Source organism: Scyliorhinus canicula, chromosome 30 (assembly GCF_902713615.1).
Source record: "Scyliorhinus canicula chromosome 30, sScyCan1.1, whole genome shotgun sequence".
NCBI classification, from domain to species: Eukaryota; Metazoa; Chordata; class Chondrichthyes; order Carcharhiniformes; family Scyliorhinidae; genus Scyliorhinus; species Scyliorhinus canicula.
In genome coordinates this window covers 13,674,778-13,692,277 of record NC_052175.1, presented here as the reverse complement: position 1 = coordinate 13,692,277, position 17,500 = coordinate 13,674,778, and the positions used below count along the sequence as shown (strand labels likewise).

General features: G+C 52.4%; 1 protein-coding gene across 1 annotated transcript in view; it reads right to left on the bottom strand.

The window, feature by feature from the left end:
• kcnn3 (potassium intermediate/small conductance calcium-activated channel, subfamily N, member 3) overlaps window positions 1-17,500 on the bottom strand; it is a 73,312-nt gene that overhangs the window by 52,790 nt on the left and 3,022 nt on the right. The window lies entirely within an intron of this gene.

Genomic DNA, 17,500 nt, shown 5'->3' with positions numbered 1-17,500 from the left:
AGTGCTTTGGAAGCTGTGCTCAACCCCCGACAGACCACCGCCTGGCCTGGGCTTGAGACTTTACGGGGAATGTCGAGGGCCCGGGGGGGGGCGCGATTCTCCGAAATGGAGACAGAGTGTTCGCACCTTCGTGAACGCCGAACGACAGCGTGAAACGGGCACTACCGATTCTGGCCTCCACAGGGGGCCAGCACGGCGCTGGAGCGGTTCACGCCGCTCCAGCCTCCCTTCCCGGCGCCAAATGGGCACCGCGCCCAACCCATGAATGCACGGGGGACTCCCTCAGTGTACCGGCCCCGACGCAACATTGTGCGGGGGTTTAGGGGCCGGCCGGATAATAAAATAAGGCCGAGGCTGGAGAGGCCGGCCCGCCGATCTGTGGGCCTCGATCGCGGGCCAGACCCCATCGGAGGCCCCCCCCCCCCCCCCAGTGAAGGACGCTTTTCCCGACAGGCCACCCCCGACCCTATGCGCAGAGTTCCCGCCGGCTGCGAGCAGGTGTGAACGGCGCCGGCGGGTCTCCGCCATTTCCGCGTGGCCACTCGGCCCATCAAGGCCGGAGAATCGGCGGCCCGGCCGCGGACAGCAGCCCGCGCCAAAGGCGCCGCCGCAAATGGCACCGATTCTCCGCCCCTGTCGGCGCAGAAAAAAATGTCGCGGACGGCGATTCTCCCATACGACGCGGCACGGGGGAATTGGCCTAGAATTTCCCTCTCTGGTTACTGGGCCGTGAGTGTTGGCCTACAATTTCCCTCCCCAGTTACTGGGCCAGGAGTGTCGGCCTAGAATTTCCCTCCCCGGTTACTAGGCCGGGAGTGTCGGCCTAGAATTCCCCTCCCCGGTTATAGGGCCAGGAGTGTCGGCCTAGAATTTCCCTCCCCGGTTACTGGGCCGGGAGTGTCGGCCTAGAATTCCCCTCCCCGGTTATAGGGCCAGGGGTGTCGGCCTAGAATTCCCCTCCCCGGTTATAGGGCCAGGAGTGTCGGCCTAGAATTTCCCTCCCCGGTTACTAGGCCGGGAGTGTCGGCCGAGAATTTCCCTCCCCGGTTACTGGGCCGGGAGTGTCGGCCTAGAATTTCCCCCACCCGGTTACTAGGCCGGGAGTGTCGGCCTAGAATTTCCCTCCCCGGTTATAGGGCCGGGAGTGTCGGCCTAGAATTTGAGCTCGAGCCTCTCGGGGGGGGGGGGGGGCGTGTTTCAAACCCGCATCCCCTCTGAATTCAGCGAGCGGGGCTTCACCGCTGAACCGGCGGCACACACAAAATGTGCGGAGCATTTTGTTTTGCCCGAGACTGTGAACGCAGGCCGAGGGGAAGCGGGTTTAAAATGAGCCAAGGGAAGAGAGTGAGATGGTGATCAGTGCCTGGAATGGACTCTGGGTGAAGCCATTTCAAAACTATAGCAGAGGGAGTTGGGAAGCTCTTTCGATGGTGAATCGGTGGATGGGCAGTATTGACTTTTCGTGACCCATGGGGAATTTATTTACTTCAGTCATTTGACTTGACATTTAGCGGTGGGTTTTTCAAGCGTTTGAACCAAGGTTGTGGTGTCCTCCATAATCCATTGGTTGGCGCTGGGAAGCGACTTGCTGTCAGACCCTCGAGGGACATGAATTAACTTAAAACATACTTGAAAGAGGACAACTGACGGAGCGGGATCTTGAAAGCTGAGCGAGAGGGCGGGGGAAGTGAGTGAAACTGCAGCCCGGAGAGGGGGCAAGTCAGGAATGAGCAGAGAGCACGGCAGACAAAGAACGAGAGGGAAAAGAGTGAGAAAGCAGCAACGGGCAGAAATTGAAGAAGAGAGAGAGAGAGGAAGAGAGAGAGAGAGAGAGAGAGCCTGAGAGAAACAGAAAGGGAGAAAGACAGAGAAGGTGGCCGAGAAATAGACGGGGCAAGACAGAGAGAATGAGAGAGAGGGAGGGCCAAAGGGGGCAAAGCATATAAGGTATAGGAGCAGAATTAGGCCATTTGGCCCATCGAGCCTGCTCCGCCATTCGATCCCATCCTGGCCTCAACTCCGCCGGCCCGCCCGTTCTCCGTAATCCTTCAACCCATCATTTAACAATCTGTCCAACTCCTCCTGACTGTCCACCGCACTCTGGGAGGGGGTGGAGGGAGAGAGAGAGAGAGAGCGTGATGGAGAGGCGGACGGAGAGAGGGAGAGATTGAGGAGTTTGGCATGGGGAGGGCCGTAAACGAGACTGAGGGGGCGTTGGGTAGGGGAGGCTGAAATGGAGTAAGGCAGTGAGTGCGGGATCGAGAGGGAGGGAGCGGGAAATAAAAAATGGATTGAAAATCCCTTATTGTCGCAAGTAAGCTTCAAATGAAGTTACTGTGAAAAGCTCCGAGTCGCCACATTCCAACACCTGTTCGGGGGAGGCCGGTACGGGAATTGAACCCGCGCTGCTGGCCTTGTTCTGCTTTCCAAGCCAGCTGTTTAGCCCACTGAGCTAGGGACCTAGGCTGAGAGAAGTGCAGCAACAGGGAGGTACGAAAGGACCAGACAGAGAAACAGGAGGGAAAGAGTGAAACGGAGACAGTGAAGTACACAGTGAAGAAACAGAGCAACAACAACAAGTCTCTGAGCACGGAGCAGCACAGTGTGCTGTCCCTGTTGCCTAGGAGACAGCATCAAAGTCCAGCAACAGCTAATTAGCTTTCGAGTAGAGGCCATGGAGAGCCACAGGTGAAATGAGGGGCCCCACCGGCTGAACACTCGGTCAACAGACAATTTCCGCAGGGCGGCCATTCTATTTGCCACGCCGCTTAAGAATCTGAGCAGGTAGACGGAGCCTTCAGGGTTCATTTTTGACACGCCCTCCCCCCCCCCCCCCCCCCCCCCCCGACACACCGGAGGCTCTCCAAAGGGGAGGGCCGGGCCTAGCTGCCATTTTCTTTGGACGGAGGCTTAAGCCAATAGCCTCCTGGCTGGGAGACAAGGGCGTTGCTCATTGGGCCACAGCTAAAGGGTAGGGTTTTAGGGAGGAAAGCGGGGCATCGAGGCTTCGGAAAGAACTTAGGCCGAAGGGCTCGGCCGCCAATGGCCATGTGGGCCCAGAAAAGCCGAGTAGGTATTCAGGGAGCCTGGCGGTGCAGTCCACGGTGAAGATATGGAATAAGCCGAGGAGGCATTTTTAGGGTGGAATCATGGGTTTGAGCCGGGCGAGGGAGGATGGACAGTGGATACAGGAGGTGGAGGGAAGTGGGCTGGTCAAGGTGAGGGATCTGTATTTGGAGGAAGGGGTCGCCAGTCTGGAGGGGCTAAGGGAAAGAGTAGAGCTGCCGAGGGGGAGTGAGTTCAGGTATCTGTAGTTTGCGCGAAAGGTCTGGAGGAGGTGCCCTAGATTGCCGGGATGCACCCTGCTGGAGCGACTGCTGCTTCTGGATGTGGAAGGAGAGGGAAGAATTGGGGATATATATAATGGCTGAGGGAGCAGGGAGGCGAGCGGGTGGCGAAGATCAAGGAGAAAAGGGAAGCGGAGTTGGGAGGGGAGATCAATTGGGGAGTATGGAGTGAGGCACTGCGAAGGGTTGGCGGGACTGACGAACGAGGAGGGATTGACTGGGTTGGGATTGTATTCGTTGGAGTTCAGAAGAATGAGGGGGGATCTCATAGAGACTTATACAATTCTAACCGGACTGGACAGGGTAGATGGAGGAAGGATGTTCCCGATGGTGGGGGGGGTCCAGAACCAGGGGTCACAGTCTGAGGATACGGGGGGGGGGGGGGGGGGGGCATTTCGGACGAAGATGGGGAGACATTTCTTCACCCAGACAGTGGTCAGCCTGTGGAATTCGCCACCACAGGAAGTTGTTAAGGCCAAAACATTGAATGTTTTCAAGAAGCAGATAGACGCAGCACGGTGGCGCAGTGGGTTAGCACTGCTGCCTCACGGCGCCGAGGTCCCAGGTTCGATCCCGGCTCTGGGTCACTGTCCGTGTGGAGTTTGCACATTCTCCCCGTGTCTGCCTGGGTTTCGCCCCCAACAACCCAAAAAAGATGTGCAGGGCGGGTGGATTGGCCACGCTAAATTGCCCCTTAATTGGAAAAAATGAATTGGGCACTCTAAAATTAACAGAAAAAATAGAAGAAGCAGTTAGATATAGCACTTAGGGCAGAAGGGAGCAATGGATATGGGGGCAAAGCGGGATTAGGCTATTGATTGTAATAATCAGCCATGATGGTGATGAATGGCAGAGCAGGCTGGAAGGGCCGAACGGCCTCCTCCTGCTCCTATCTTCCATGTTTCTACAATAGAGAAACTCTGCGGCAACTTCCTGGTCAACAGGCTTCAAAGACCTGGGGCAGCAAAAAGTTTTCAAACAAATTTAGCACCCGCATGATTTCCTCCACCACCACCCAACCCCACCCCAACCCCCCACACTCCAGCGCCTCCCCACGGTTTCTATTGGCTCCCAGAATTGTGATGGAGTTTAATGTTGAATTTCCTGGAGGCTCCAAGCTGGAGTTGAGAGGCCCCGAGGGCGGGGGTGAGTGTTCAGGTGCCACGGCCTCCCCTGCCTTGAGAAAACATTCCTTTAAGCAGAAGCCGGGTTTCACTCTGCTTGCTCCAGCTCGGCGAGACCCGCAGCTACATCGCAGCTAACAAAACCCACAGAGAGCCGGCAGCATCTGCGATCTAGGAGCTAAGAGTCAGGGTTGTCATGGTTACCGAGCACTGGAAACCAATTGAGGCAGCAATTATTACCACTGGGGACAAACACAAAATCAGACTCAGCTTCGCTCCTGTCCCTGAACTAACTTACTGATTTGCCAACCGGATCTCTGGCCCATCGCCGACGGGAGCAAACTGATTTCCTCCCCCCCACCCCCCCCCCTGAAGACCTTTGGGAAAGGTGGCAGGGAGAGGTGGAAATTCAACCCCCCCCCCCCCCCCCCCCCCCCGTGTTGTCACTCCCATTTGGCAGCAACACACAGACTTGGGGATCAAGGAGGTTCCTGACGTCACCCGACCTCAGTTCTGAGACACTGGGGAGGGCTCTTGGCCGATGAGTCAGTTCATTATGGCTTCAAATGACACATTCCAGATTATCAATGTGCTACTGAGGGAGCGCCGCACTGTCAGAGGGTCAGTACTGAGGGAGTGCCGCACTGTCAGAGGGTCAGTACTGAGGGTGTGCCGCACTGTCAGAGGGTCAGTACTGAGGGAGTGCCGCATTGTCAGAGGGTCAGTACTGAGGGAGTGCCGCACTGTGGGAGGGTCAGTACTGAGGGAGCGCCGCACTGTCAGAGGGTCAGTACTGAGGGAGTGCCACACTGTCAGAGGGTCGGTACTGAGGCAGCGCCGCACTGTCAGAGGGTCAGTACTGAGGGAGCACCGCACTGTGGAAGGGTTAGTACTGAGGGAGCCTTGCACTGTGGGAGGGTCAGTACTGAGGGAGTGCTGCACAGTCAGAGGGTCAGTATTGAGGGAGTGCCGCACTGTCAGAGGGTCAGTACTGAGGGAGCACCGCACTGTGGAAGGGTTAGTACTGAGGGAGCCTTGCACTGTGGGAGGGTCAGTACTGAGGGAGTGCTACACTGTCAGAGGGTCAGTACTGAGGGAGTGCCGCACTGTCAGAGGGTCAGTACTGAGGGAGTGCTGCACTGTCAGAGGGTCAGTACTGAGGGAGTGCTACATTGTGGGAGGGTCAGTACTGAGGGAGTGCCGCACTGTCAGAGGGTCAGTACTGAGGGAGCGCCGCACTGTCAGAGGGTCAGTACTGTGGGAGCGCCGCACTGTCAGAGGGTCAGTACTGAGGGAGTGCTACACTGTCAGAGGGTCAGTACTGAGGGAGTGCTGCACTGTCAGAGGGTCAGTACTGAGGGAGTGCAGCACTGTCAGAGGGTCAGTACTGAGGGGGCACCGCACTGTGGAAGGGTTAGTACTGAGGGAGCCTCGCACTGTGGGAGGGTCAGTACTGAGGGAAGGCTACACTGTCAGAGGGTCAGTGCTGAGGGAGTGCCGCACTGTCAGAGGGTCAGTACTGAGGGAGCGCCGCACTGTGGGAGGGTCAGTACTGAGGGAGTGCCGCACTGTCAGAGGGTCAGTACTGAGGGAGTGCCGCACTGTCAGAGGGTCAGTACTGAGGGAGCGCCGCACTGTCAGAGGGTCAGTGCTGAGGGAGTGTGTCAGAGGGTCAGTACTGAGGGAGCGCTGCACTGTCAGAGGGTCAGTACTGAGGGAGGGCCGCACTGTCAGAGGGTCCGTACTGAGGGAGGGCCGCACTGTCAGAGGGTCAGTACTGAGGGAGCGCTGCACTGTCAGAGGGTCAGTACTGAGGGAGCACCGCACTGTCAGAGGGTCAGTACTGAGGGAGTGCCGCACTGTCAGAGGGTCAGTACTGAGGGAGTGCTGCACTGTCAGAGGGTCAGTACTGAGGGAGCGCCGCACTGTCAGAGGGTCAGTGCGGAGGGTGTGCCACACTGTCAGAGGGTCAGTACTGAGGGAGTGCCGCACTGTGGGAGGGTCAGTACTGAGGGAGTGCCGCACTGTCACAGGGTCAGTACTGAGGGAGCACCGCACTGTGGAAGGGTTAGTACTGAGGGAGCCTTGCACTGTGGGAGGGTCAGTACTGAGGGAGCGCTGCACTGTCAGAGGGTCAGTACTGAGGGAGTGCCGCACTGTCAGAGGGTCAGTACTGAGGGAGCGCCGCACTGTCAGAGGGTCAGTACTGAGGGAGCGCCGCACTGTCAGAGGGTCAGTACTGAGGGAGCGCCGCACTGTCAGAGGGTCAGTACTGAGGGAGCGCCGCACTGTCAGAGGGTCAGTACTGAGGGAGTGCCACACTGTCAGAGGGTCAGTACTGGGGGAGTGCCGCACTGTCAGAGGGTCAGTACTGAGGGAGTGCCGCACTGTCAGAGGGTCAGTACTGAGGGAGTGCCGCACTGTCAGAGGGTCAGTACTGAGGGAGTGCCGCACTGTCAGAGGGTCAGTACTGAGGGAGTGCTGCACTGTCAGAGGGTCAGTACTGAGGGAGCGCCGCACTGTCAGAGGGTCAGTACTGAGGGAGCGCCGCACTGTCAGAGAGTCAGTACTGAGGGAGTGCCGCACTGTGGGAGGGTCAGTACTGAGGGAGCGCCGCACTGTGGGAGGGTCAGTACTGAGGGAGTGCCGCACTGTGGGAGGGTCAGTACTGAGGGAGTGCCGCACTGTCAGAGGGTCAGTACTGAGGGAGTGCCGCACTGTCAGAGGGTCAGTACTGAGGCAGCGCTGCACTGTCAGAGGGTCAGTACTGAGGGAGTGCCGCACTGTCAGAGGGTCAGTACTGAGGGAGTGCCGCACTGTCAGAGGGTCAGTACTGAGGCAGTGCCGCACTGTCAGAGGGTCAGTACTGAGGGAGTGCCGCACTGTCAGAGGGTCAGTACTGAGGGAGCTCCACACTGTCAGAGGGTCAGTACTGAGGGAGTGCCGCACTGTGGGAGGGTCAGTACTGAGGGAGCGCCGCAGTGTCAGAGGGTCAGTACTGAGGGAGTGCCGCACTGTCAGAGGGTCAGTACTGAGGGAGTGCTGCACTGTCAGAGGGTCAGTACTGAGGGAGTGCCGCACTGTCAGAGGGTCAGTACTGAGGGAGTGCCGCACTGTCAGAGGGTCAGTACTGAGGGAGTGCCGCACTGTCAGAGGGTCAGTACTGAGGGAGTGCCGCACTGTCAGAGGGTCAGTACTGAGGGAGTGCCGCACTGTCAGAGGGTCAGTACTGAGGGAGTGCTGCACTGTCAGAGGGTCAGTACTCAGGGGGCGCCGCACTGTCAGAGGGTCAGTACTGAGGGAGTGCTGCACTGTCAGAGGGTCAGCACTGACGGAGTGCCGCACTGTCGTAAGGGGTTAGTGCTGAGGGACGCAAAGCGTGTTGGAGGGTCAGTACTGAGTGGGGGGGGGGGGGGTCCGTGGTAGAGTGGTATTGGGACAGGACCTGCGACAGGCCCATGGCAATTCTCGGGCGACCCAAGTTTGAATCAAACAAAAAACATGGAATTAAAAGTCCGATGAGGACCATGAAACCTCTGGAGATTGCTGCTGCAATTGGTGCCACTTCCTCCGAAGGTGGAGGAGGTGATGGAGATACTTTGGAATAATAAGTCAGGGACAGAGTATTCCTGACCCCCCCACCCCACAAAGTCAGGAATGCGATGGGAGACTCTCCACTTGCCTGGATGAGCGCGGCTCCTAACAACACTCGAGAAGCTCCACACCATCCAGGACAAAGCAGCCCCACTCGATCAACGAGCAAAGAGGGCCAGCCTTCACATCACCGCCTCATGCATCGAGGGTGATTGAAATAAAAAATCAGAGCCCTCTTTGCACATTGCTTACTAAAACAAGTCTTACAGCTTGAAAACTCACTGATCCACATAACTTCAATCAATCAACACAATAAAAGGAATATTGCCCACACAAGGCTCACAGCAAGGAAGCCAAGGACAGAAATAAGTCAATAAACTGCAAATTGGAACAAAAACCTCTACACCTGGCAGCAAGTGGAAAGAGAAGAGGCAATTCCAGCTTCGCATCACAACACCCCCTCTGCTAGCTTATTCAGGGTGAGGATCACTCACTGTGTAACTGTACAGAGTCACTATTTATTCAGGGTGAGGATCACTCACTGTGTAACTGTACAGAGTCACTGTTTATTCAGGGTGAGGATCACTCACTGTGTAACTGTACAGAGTCACTGTTTATTCAGCAGGATGAGGATTACTCACTGTGTAACTGTACAGAGTCACTGTTTATTCAGGGTGAGGATCACTCACTGTGTAACTGTACAGAGTCACTGTTTATTCAGCAGGGTGAGGATCACTCACTGTGTAACTGTACAGAGTCACTGTTTATTCAGGGTGATGATCACTCACTGTGTAACTGTATAGAGTCACTGTTCATTCAGGGTGAGGATCACTCACTGTGTAACTGTACAGATGATGTGGAGATGCCGGCGTTGGACTGGGGTGAGCACAGTAAGAAGTCTTACAACACCAGGTTAAAGTCCAACAGGTTTGTTTCAAACACGAGCTTTCGGAGCACGGCTCCTTCTTCAGGTGAATGGGTGATGATCACTCACTGTGTAACTGTACAGAGTCACTGTTTATTCAGCAGGGTGAGGATCACTCACTGTGTAACTGTACAGAGTCACTGTTTATTCAGCAGGGTGAGGATCACTCACTGTGTAACTGTACAGAGTCACTGTTTATTCAGCAGGGTGAAGATCACTCACTGTGTAACTGTACAGAGTCACTGTTCATTCAGGGTGAGGATCACTCACTGTGTAACTGGACAGAGTCACTGTTTATTCAGGGTGAGGATCACTCACTGTGTAACTGTACAGTGTCACTGTTTATTCAGCAGGGTGAGGATCACCCACTGTGTAACTGTACAGAGTCACTGTTTATTCAGGGTGAGGATCACTCACTGTGTAACTGTACAGAGTCACTGTTTATTCAGCAGGGTGAGGATCACTCACTGTGTAACTGTACAGAGTCACTGTTTATTCAGCAGGGTGAGGATCACACACTGTGTAACTGTACAGAGTCACTGTTTATTCAGCAGGGTGAGGATCACTCACTGTGTGACTGTACAGAGTCACTGTTTATTCAGCAGGGTGAGGATCACTCACTGTGTAACTGTACAGAGTCACTGTTTATTCAGGGTGAGGATCACTCACTGTTTAACTCTACAGAGTCACTGTTTATTTAGGGTGAGGATCACTCACTGTGTAACTGTACAGCGTCACTGTTTATTCAGGGTGGGGATCACTCACTGTAACTGTACAGAGTCACTGTTTATTCAGGGTGAGGATCACTCACTGTGTAACTGGACAGAGTCACTGTTATTCAGGGTGAGGATCACTCACTGTGTAACTGTACAGAGTCACTGTTCATTCAGGGTGAGGATCACTCACTGTGTAACTGGACAGAGTCACTGTTTATTCAGGGTGAGGATCACTCACTGTGTAACTGTACAGTGTCACTGTTTATTCAGCAGGGTGAGGGTCACCCACTGTGTAACTGTACAGAGTCACTGTTTATTCAGGGTGAGGATCACTCACTGTGTAACTGTACAGAGTCACTGTTTATTCGGGATGTGGATCACTCACTGTGTAACTGTACAGAGTCACTGTTTATTCAGCAGGGTGAGGATCACTCACTGTGTAACTGTACAGAGTCACTGTTTATTCAGGGCGAGGATTACTCACTGTGTAACTGTACAGAGTCACTGTTTATTCAGCAGGGTGAGGGTCACTCACTGTGTAACTGTACACAGTTACACAGGGCCTGTTCTGTGCTGTACTGTTCTATGTTCTATGTACAGAGTCACTGTTTATTCAGAGTGAGGATCACTCACTGTGTAACTGTACAGAGTCACTGTTTATTCAGAGTGAGGGTCACTCACTGTGTAACTGTACAGAGTCACTGTTCATTCAGGGTGAGGATCACTCACTGTGTAACTGTACAGAGTCACTGTTTATTCAGCAGGGTGAGGATCACTCACTGTGTAACTGTACAGAGTCACTGTTTATTCAGGGTGATGATCACTCACTGTGTAACTGTATAGAGTCACTGTTCATTCAGGGTGAGGATCACTCACTGTGTAACTGTACAGATGATGTGGAGATGCCGGCGTTGGACTGGGGTGAGCACAGTAAGAAGTCTTACAACACCAGGTTAAAGTCCAACAGGTTTGTTTCAAACACGAGCTTTCGGAGCACGGCTCCTTCTTCAGGTGAATGGGTGATGATCACTCACTGTGTAACTGTACAGAGTCACTGTTTATTCAGCAGGGTGAGGATCACTCACTGTGTAACTGTACAGAGTCACTGTTTATTCAGCAGGGTGAGGATCACTCACTGTGTAACTGTACAGAGTCACTGTTTATTCAGCAGGGTGAAGATCACTCACTGTGTAACTGTACAGAGTCACTGTTCATTCAGGGTGAGGATCACTCACTGTGTAACTGGACAGAGTCACTGTTTATTCAGGGTGAGGATCACTCACTGTGTAACTGTACAGTGTCACTGTTTATTCAGCAGGGTGAGGGTCACCCACTGTGTAACTGTACAGAGTCACTGTTTATTCAGGGTGAGGATCACTCACTGTGTAACTGTACAGAGTCACTGTTTATTCAGCAGGGTGAGGATCACTCACTGTGTAACTGTACAGAGTCACTGTTTATTCAGCAGGGTGAGGATCACACACTGTGTAACTGTACAGAGTCACTGTTTATTCAGCAGGGTGAGGATCACTCACTGTGTAACTGTACAGAGTCACTGTTTATTCAGCAGGGTGAGGATCACTCACTGTGTAACTGTACAGAGTCACTGTTTATTCAGGGTGAGGATCACTCACTGTTTAACTCTACAGAGTCACTGTTTATTTAGGGTGAGGATCACTCACTGTGTAACTGTACAGCGTCACTGTTTATTCAGCAGGGTGAGGGTCACCCACTGTGTAACTGTACAGAGTCACTGTTTATTCAGGGTGAGGATCACTCACTGTGTAACTGTACAGAGTCACTGTTTATTCGGGATGTGGATCACTCACTGTGTAACTGTACAGAGTCACTGTTTATTCAGCAGGGTGAGGATCACTCACTGTGTAACTGTACAGAGTCACTGTTTATTCAGGGCGAGGATTACTCACTGTGTAACTGTACAGAGTCACTGTTTATTCAGCAGGGTGTGGGTCACTCACTGTGTAACTGTACACAGTTACACAGGGCCTGTTCTGTGCTGTACTGTTCTATGTTCTATGTACAGAGTCACTGTTTATTCAGAGTGAGGATCACTCACTGTGTAACTGTACAGAGTCACTGTTTATTCAGAGTGAGGGTCACTCACTGTGTAACTGTACAGAGTCACTGTTCATTCAGGGTGAGGATCACTCACTGTGTAACTGTACAGAGTCACTGTTTATTCAGCAGGGTGAGGATCACTCACTGTGTAACTGTACCGAGTCACTGTTTATTCAGAGTGAGGCTCACTCACTGTGTAACTGTACAGAGTAGATACAGAAACCAAGGGAACAGAGTGATTATAGGCACAGAAACCAAGGGAACAGAGTGCTAATAGACGCAGAAACCAAGGGAACAGAGTGCTAATAGACACAGAAACCAAGGGAACAAAGTGCTTATAGACACAGAAACCAAGGGAACAGAGTGCTAACAGCCACAGAAACCAAGGGAACAGAGTGCTAACAGCCACAGAAACCAAGGGAACAGAGTGCTAATAGCCACAGAAACCAAGGGAACAGAGTGCTAATAGACACAGAAACCAAGGGAACAGAGTGCTAATTGACGCAGAAACCAAGGGAACAGAGTGTGAATAGACAAAGAAACCAAAGGAACAAAATACTAATAGACACAGAAACCAAGGGAACAGAGTGCTTATAGCCAAAGAAACCAAGGGAACAGAGTGCTAATAGACACAGAAACCAGGGGAACAGAGTGCTAATAGACACAGAAACCAAGGGAACAGAGTGCTAATAGACACAGAAACCAAGGGAACAGAGTGCTAATTGACGCAGAAACCAAGGGAACAGAGTGCTAATAGACACAGAATCCAGGGGAACAGAGTGCTAATTGACGCAGAAACCAAGGGAACAGAGTGCTAATAGACACAGAATCCAGGGGAACAGAGTGCTAACAGCCACAGAAACCAAGGGAACAGAGTGCTAATTGACGCAGAAACCAAGGGAACAGAGTGCTAATAGACACAGAATCCAGGGGAACAGAGTGCTAACAGCCACAGAAACCAAGGGAACAGAGTGCTAATTGACGCAGAAACCAAGGGAACAGAGTGCTAATAGACACAGAAACCAAGGGAACAGAGTGCTAATTGACGCAGAAACCAAGGGAACAGCGTGCTAATAGACGCAGAAACCAAGGGAACAGAGTGCTAATAGACACAGAAACCAAGGGAACAGAGTGCTAATAGACACAGAAACCAAGGGAACAGAGTGCTAATAGACGCAGAAACCAAGGGAACAGAGTGCTAATAGACACAGAAACCAAGGGAACAGAGTGCTAATAGACACAGAAACCAAGGGAACAGAGTGCTAATAGACACAGAAACCAAGGGAACAGAGTGCTAATGGACACAGAAACCAAGGGAACAGAGTGCTAATGGACACAGAAACCAAGGGAACAGAGTGCTTATAGACACAGAAACCAAGGGAACAGAGTGCTAATAGCCACAGAAACCAAGGGAACAGAGTGCTAATAGACACAGAAACCAAGGGAACAGTGCTAATGGACACAGAAACCAAGGGAACAGAGTGCTAATGGACACAGAAACCAAGGGAACAGAGTGCTAATGGACACAGAAACCAAGGGAACAGAGTGCTTATAGACACAGAAACCAAGGGAACAGAGTGCTAATAGACACAGAAACCAAGGGAACAGAGTGCTAACAGCCACAGAAACCAAGGGAACAGAGTGCTAATAGACGCAGAAACCAAGGGAACAGAGTGCTAACAGCCACAGAAACCAGGGGAACAGAGTGCTAATAGCCACAGAAACCAAGGGAACAGAGTGCTAATAGACGCAGAAACCAAGGGAACAGAGTGCTAACAGCCACAGAAACCAGGGGAACAGAGTGCTAATAGACACAGAAACCAAGGGAACAGAGTGCTGATAGCCACAGTAACCAAGGGAACAGAGTGCTAATAGCCACAGAAACCAAGGGAACAGAGTGCTAATAGCCACAGAAACCAAGGGAACAGAGTGCTGATAGCCACAGTAACCAAGGGAACAGAGTGCTAATAGACACAGAAACCAAGGGAACAGAGTGCTGATAGACACAGAAACCAAGGGAACAGAGTGCTAACAGCCACAGAAACCAAGGGAACAGAGTGCTTATAGACACAGAAACCAAGGGAACAGAGTGCTAATAGCCACAGAAACCAAGGGAACAGAGTGCTAACAGCCACAGAAACCAAGGGAACAGAGTGCTAATAGACGCAGAAACCAAGGGAACAGAGTGCTAACAGCCGCAGAAACCAAGGGAACAGAGTGCTAATGGACACAGAAACCAAGGGAACAGAGAGCTAATGGACAAATGAAAATGAAATGAAAATCGCATATTGTCACGAGTAGGCTTCAATGAAGTTACTGTGAAAAGCCCCTAGTCGCCACATTCCGGCGCCTGTCCGGGGACGCTGGTACGGGAAACACAGAAACCAAGGGAACAGAATGCTCATAGACACAGAAACCAAAGGAACAGAGTGCTCATAGCCACAGAAACCAAGGGAACAGAGTGCTAATAGACACAGAAACCAAGGGAACAGAGTGCTAATAGACACAGAAACCAAGGGAACAGAGTGCTGATAGACACAGAAACCAAGGGAACAGAGTGCTAATAGACACAGAAACCAAGGGAACAGAGTGCTGATAGACACAGAAACCAAGGGAACAGAGTGCTGATAGACACAGAAACCAAGGGAACAGAGTGCTAATAGACACAGAAACCAAGGGAACAGAGTGCTGATAGACACAGAAACCAAGGGAACAGAATGCTGATAGACACAGAAACCAAGGGAACAGAGTGCTAATAGACACAGAAACCAAGGGAACAGAGTGCTAATAGACACAGAAACCAAGGGAACAGAGTGCTGATAGACACAGAAACCAAGGGAACAGAGTGCTGATAGACACAGAAACCAAGGGAACAGAGTGCTAATAGACACAGAAACCAAGGGAACAGAGTGCTAATAGACACAGAAACCAAGGGAACAGAGTGCTAATACACATAGAAACCAAGGGAACAGAGTGCTGATAAACACAGAAACCAAGTGGAAAAGGCAAATGGCAGTCCCCAGAGAGAACAAAAGGTGTGAAAGGCCAAATAGCAGAGAAACTGACATCCGAGGGCCTGGTTTAGCACAGGACTAAATCGCTGGCTTTGAAAGCAGACCAAGGCAGGCCAGCAGCGTGGGTTCAATTCCCGCACCAGCCTCCCCGAACAGGTGCCAGAATGTGGCAACTAGCGGCTTTTCACAGTAACTTCATTTGAAGCCTACTCGTGACAATAAGCGATGTTCATTTCATTTTTCATGGAAGTGTGACAGATGTAGGCGTGCGGGGAAAGGGAAGGTTTACCCTCAGCCTTCATCAAAATAGTGGCCGTGGGTGGGCGAGACCCACTTCATGGAGCTCCAGTTTAACACGGTCATTTCCAAGAGCATAGCCCTGACGGTGGCGGCAGGCGCCTCGTACTGCACTGGGGGTGGCTTTTATTATCTGCCTGAGAATGAGCGGTCAGACATGAATGCACAATCTTTGGGCTCAGAGGCAAGGGAGAGCTGCCAAGTGAGCCACGGCTGATTCATGATGAAAATGTGTCCTGGCCGTGCCACGGACTCCACAGCTCATCCGGGAGAATAGATTGTTGAGAATCGGAGGGTGCCCATCTGTGACGCCCGCTCTCCCCGTCCCTGGGTCTGCTTCATAGAAATGTAGCAGGATGCAGCTGAATCAGCCGGGGGGGGGGGGGGGGGGGGGGGGGGGGGGGTTGTGACCCCAGAATCTCAGGTGCTTCCTGAGAACACAGGAAGAGGAAAGATCAGGAGCCAAGTTCTGGCTGTTTACTGTCAGACATCTGAGCTGTCGCCGTGTCGGAACTCTCCAACTGTACAGGGACGTGGGGAGGTCCATTTGAGGATGGGGAGGGAAAATATCCTGGAAATGAGGGTGAGGCTCTCAATACTCTTCTTCGCCACCTCCCCTTATTCTGAGGGAGGAGGTTAACCAGGGTCCCTGGGAGTGTTTGATGGGGACAGTGTAGAGGGAGCTTTACTCTGTATCTAACCCCGTGCTGTACCTGTCCTGGGAGTGTTTGATGGGGACAGTGTAGAGGGAGCTTTACCCTGTATCTAACCCCGTGCTGTACCTGTCCTGGGAGTGTTTGATGGGGACAGTGTAGAGGGAGCTTTACTCTGTATCTAACCCCGTGCTGTACCTGTCCTGGGAGTGTTTGATGGGGACAGTGTAGAGGGAGCTTTACTCTGTATCTAACCCCGTGCTGTACCTGTCCTGGGAGTGTTTGATGGGGACAGTGTAGAGGGAGCTTTACTCTGTATCTAACCCCGTGCTGTACCTGTCCTGGGAGTGTTTGATGGGGACAGTGTAGAGGGAGCTTTACTCTGTATCTAACCCCGTGCTGTACCTGTCCTGGGAGTGTTTGATGGGGACAGTGTAGAGGGAGCTTTACTCTGTATCTAACCCCGTGCTGTACCTGTCCTGGGAGTGTTTGATGGGGACAGTGTAGAGGGAGCTTTACTCTGTATCTAACCCCTTGCTGTACCTGCCCTGGGAGTGTTTGATGGGGACAGTGTAGAGGGAGCTTTACTCTGTATCTAACCCCGTGCTGTACCTGTCCTGGGAGTGTTTGATGGGGTCAGTGTAGAGGGAGCTTTACTCTGTATCTAACCCCGTGCTGTACCTGTCCTGGGAGTGTTTGATGGGGACAGTGTAGAGGGAGCTTTACTCTGTATCTAACCCCGTGCTGTACCTGTCCTGGGAGTGTTTGATGGGGACAGTGTAGAGGGAGCTTTACTCTGTATCTAACCCAGTGTTGTACCTGTCCTGGGAGTGTTTGATGGGGACAGTGTGGAGGATGCTTTACTCTGTATCTAACCCCGTGCTGTACCTGTCCTGGGAGTGTTTGATGGGGACAGTGTAGAGGGAGCTTTACTCTGTATCTAACCCCGTGCTGTACCTGTCCTGGGAGTGTTTGATGGGGACAGTGTAGAGGGAGCTTTACTCTGTATCTAACCCCGTGCTGTACCTGTCCTGGGAGTGTTTGATGGGGACAGTGTAGAGGGAGCTTTACTCTGTATCTAACCCCGTGCTGTACCTGTCCTGGGAGTGTTTGATGGGGACAGTGTAGAGGGAGCTTTACTCTGTATCTAACCCCGTGCTGTACCTGTCCTGGGAGTGTTTGATGGGGACAGTGTAGAGGGAGCTTTACCCTGTATCTAACCCCGTGCTGTACCTGTCCTGGGAGTGTTTGATGGGGACAGTGTAGAGGGAGCTTTACTCTGTATCTAACCCCGTGCTGTACCTGTCCTGGGAGTGTTTGATGGGGACAGTGTAGAGGGAGCTTTACTCTGTATCTAACCCCGTGCTGTACCTGTCCTGGGAGTGTTTGATGAGTGGGAGGGGGAGTGGGTTTATTAATCACATGAGCTCGGTCCGCTTCTCACGTTTTGAGTAAAGAAAGAGTAAGATTCCCTCAGGGGTGATAGTCTTCAATAATATCAATGTTCACAGTCAATCTGTGAGAGGAACATTTTAATATTTAATCTTTCTCCGCTGTTCCTGTAAGTGAAAATATTTTATTAATGGAGTAATAAAATGAACTCCAATGCATTATAATATTGGTGCAGTTCTGGTGGCATAATCTCCAGGGAAGAACTCACTGCCCTTGAGTCTTCTGGGAGTGTTTGAAGATGATGCCAGGCCGCAGGCTTTTCCGCTCCGGGGAAAGGTTAACTTGCCGCGGGCGGGCGG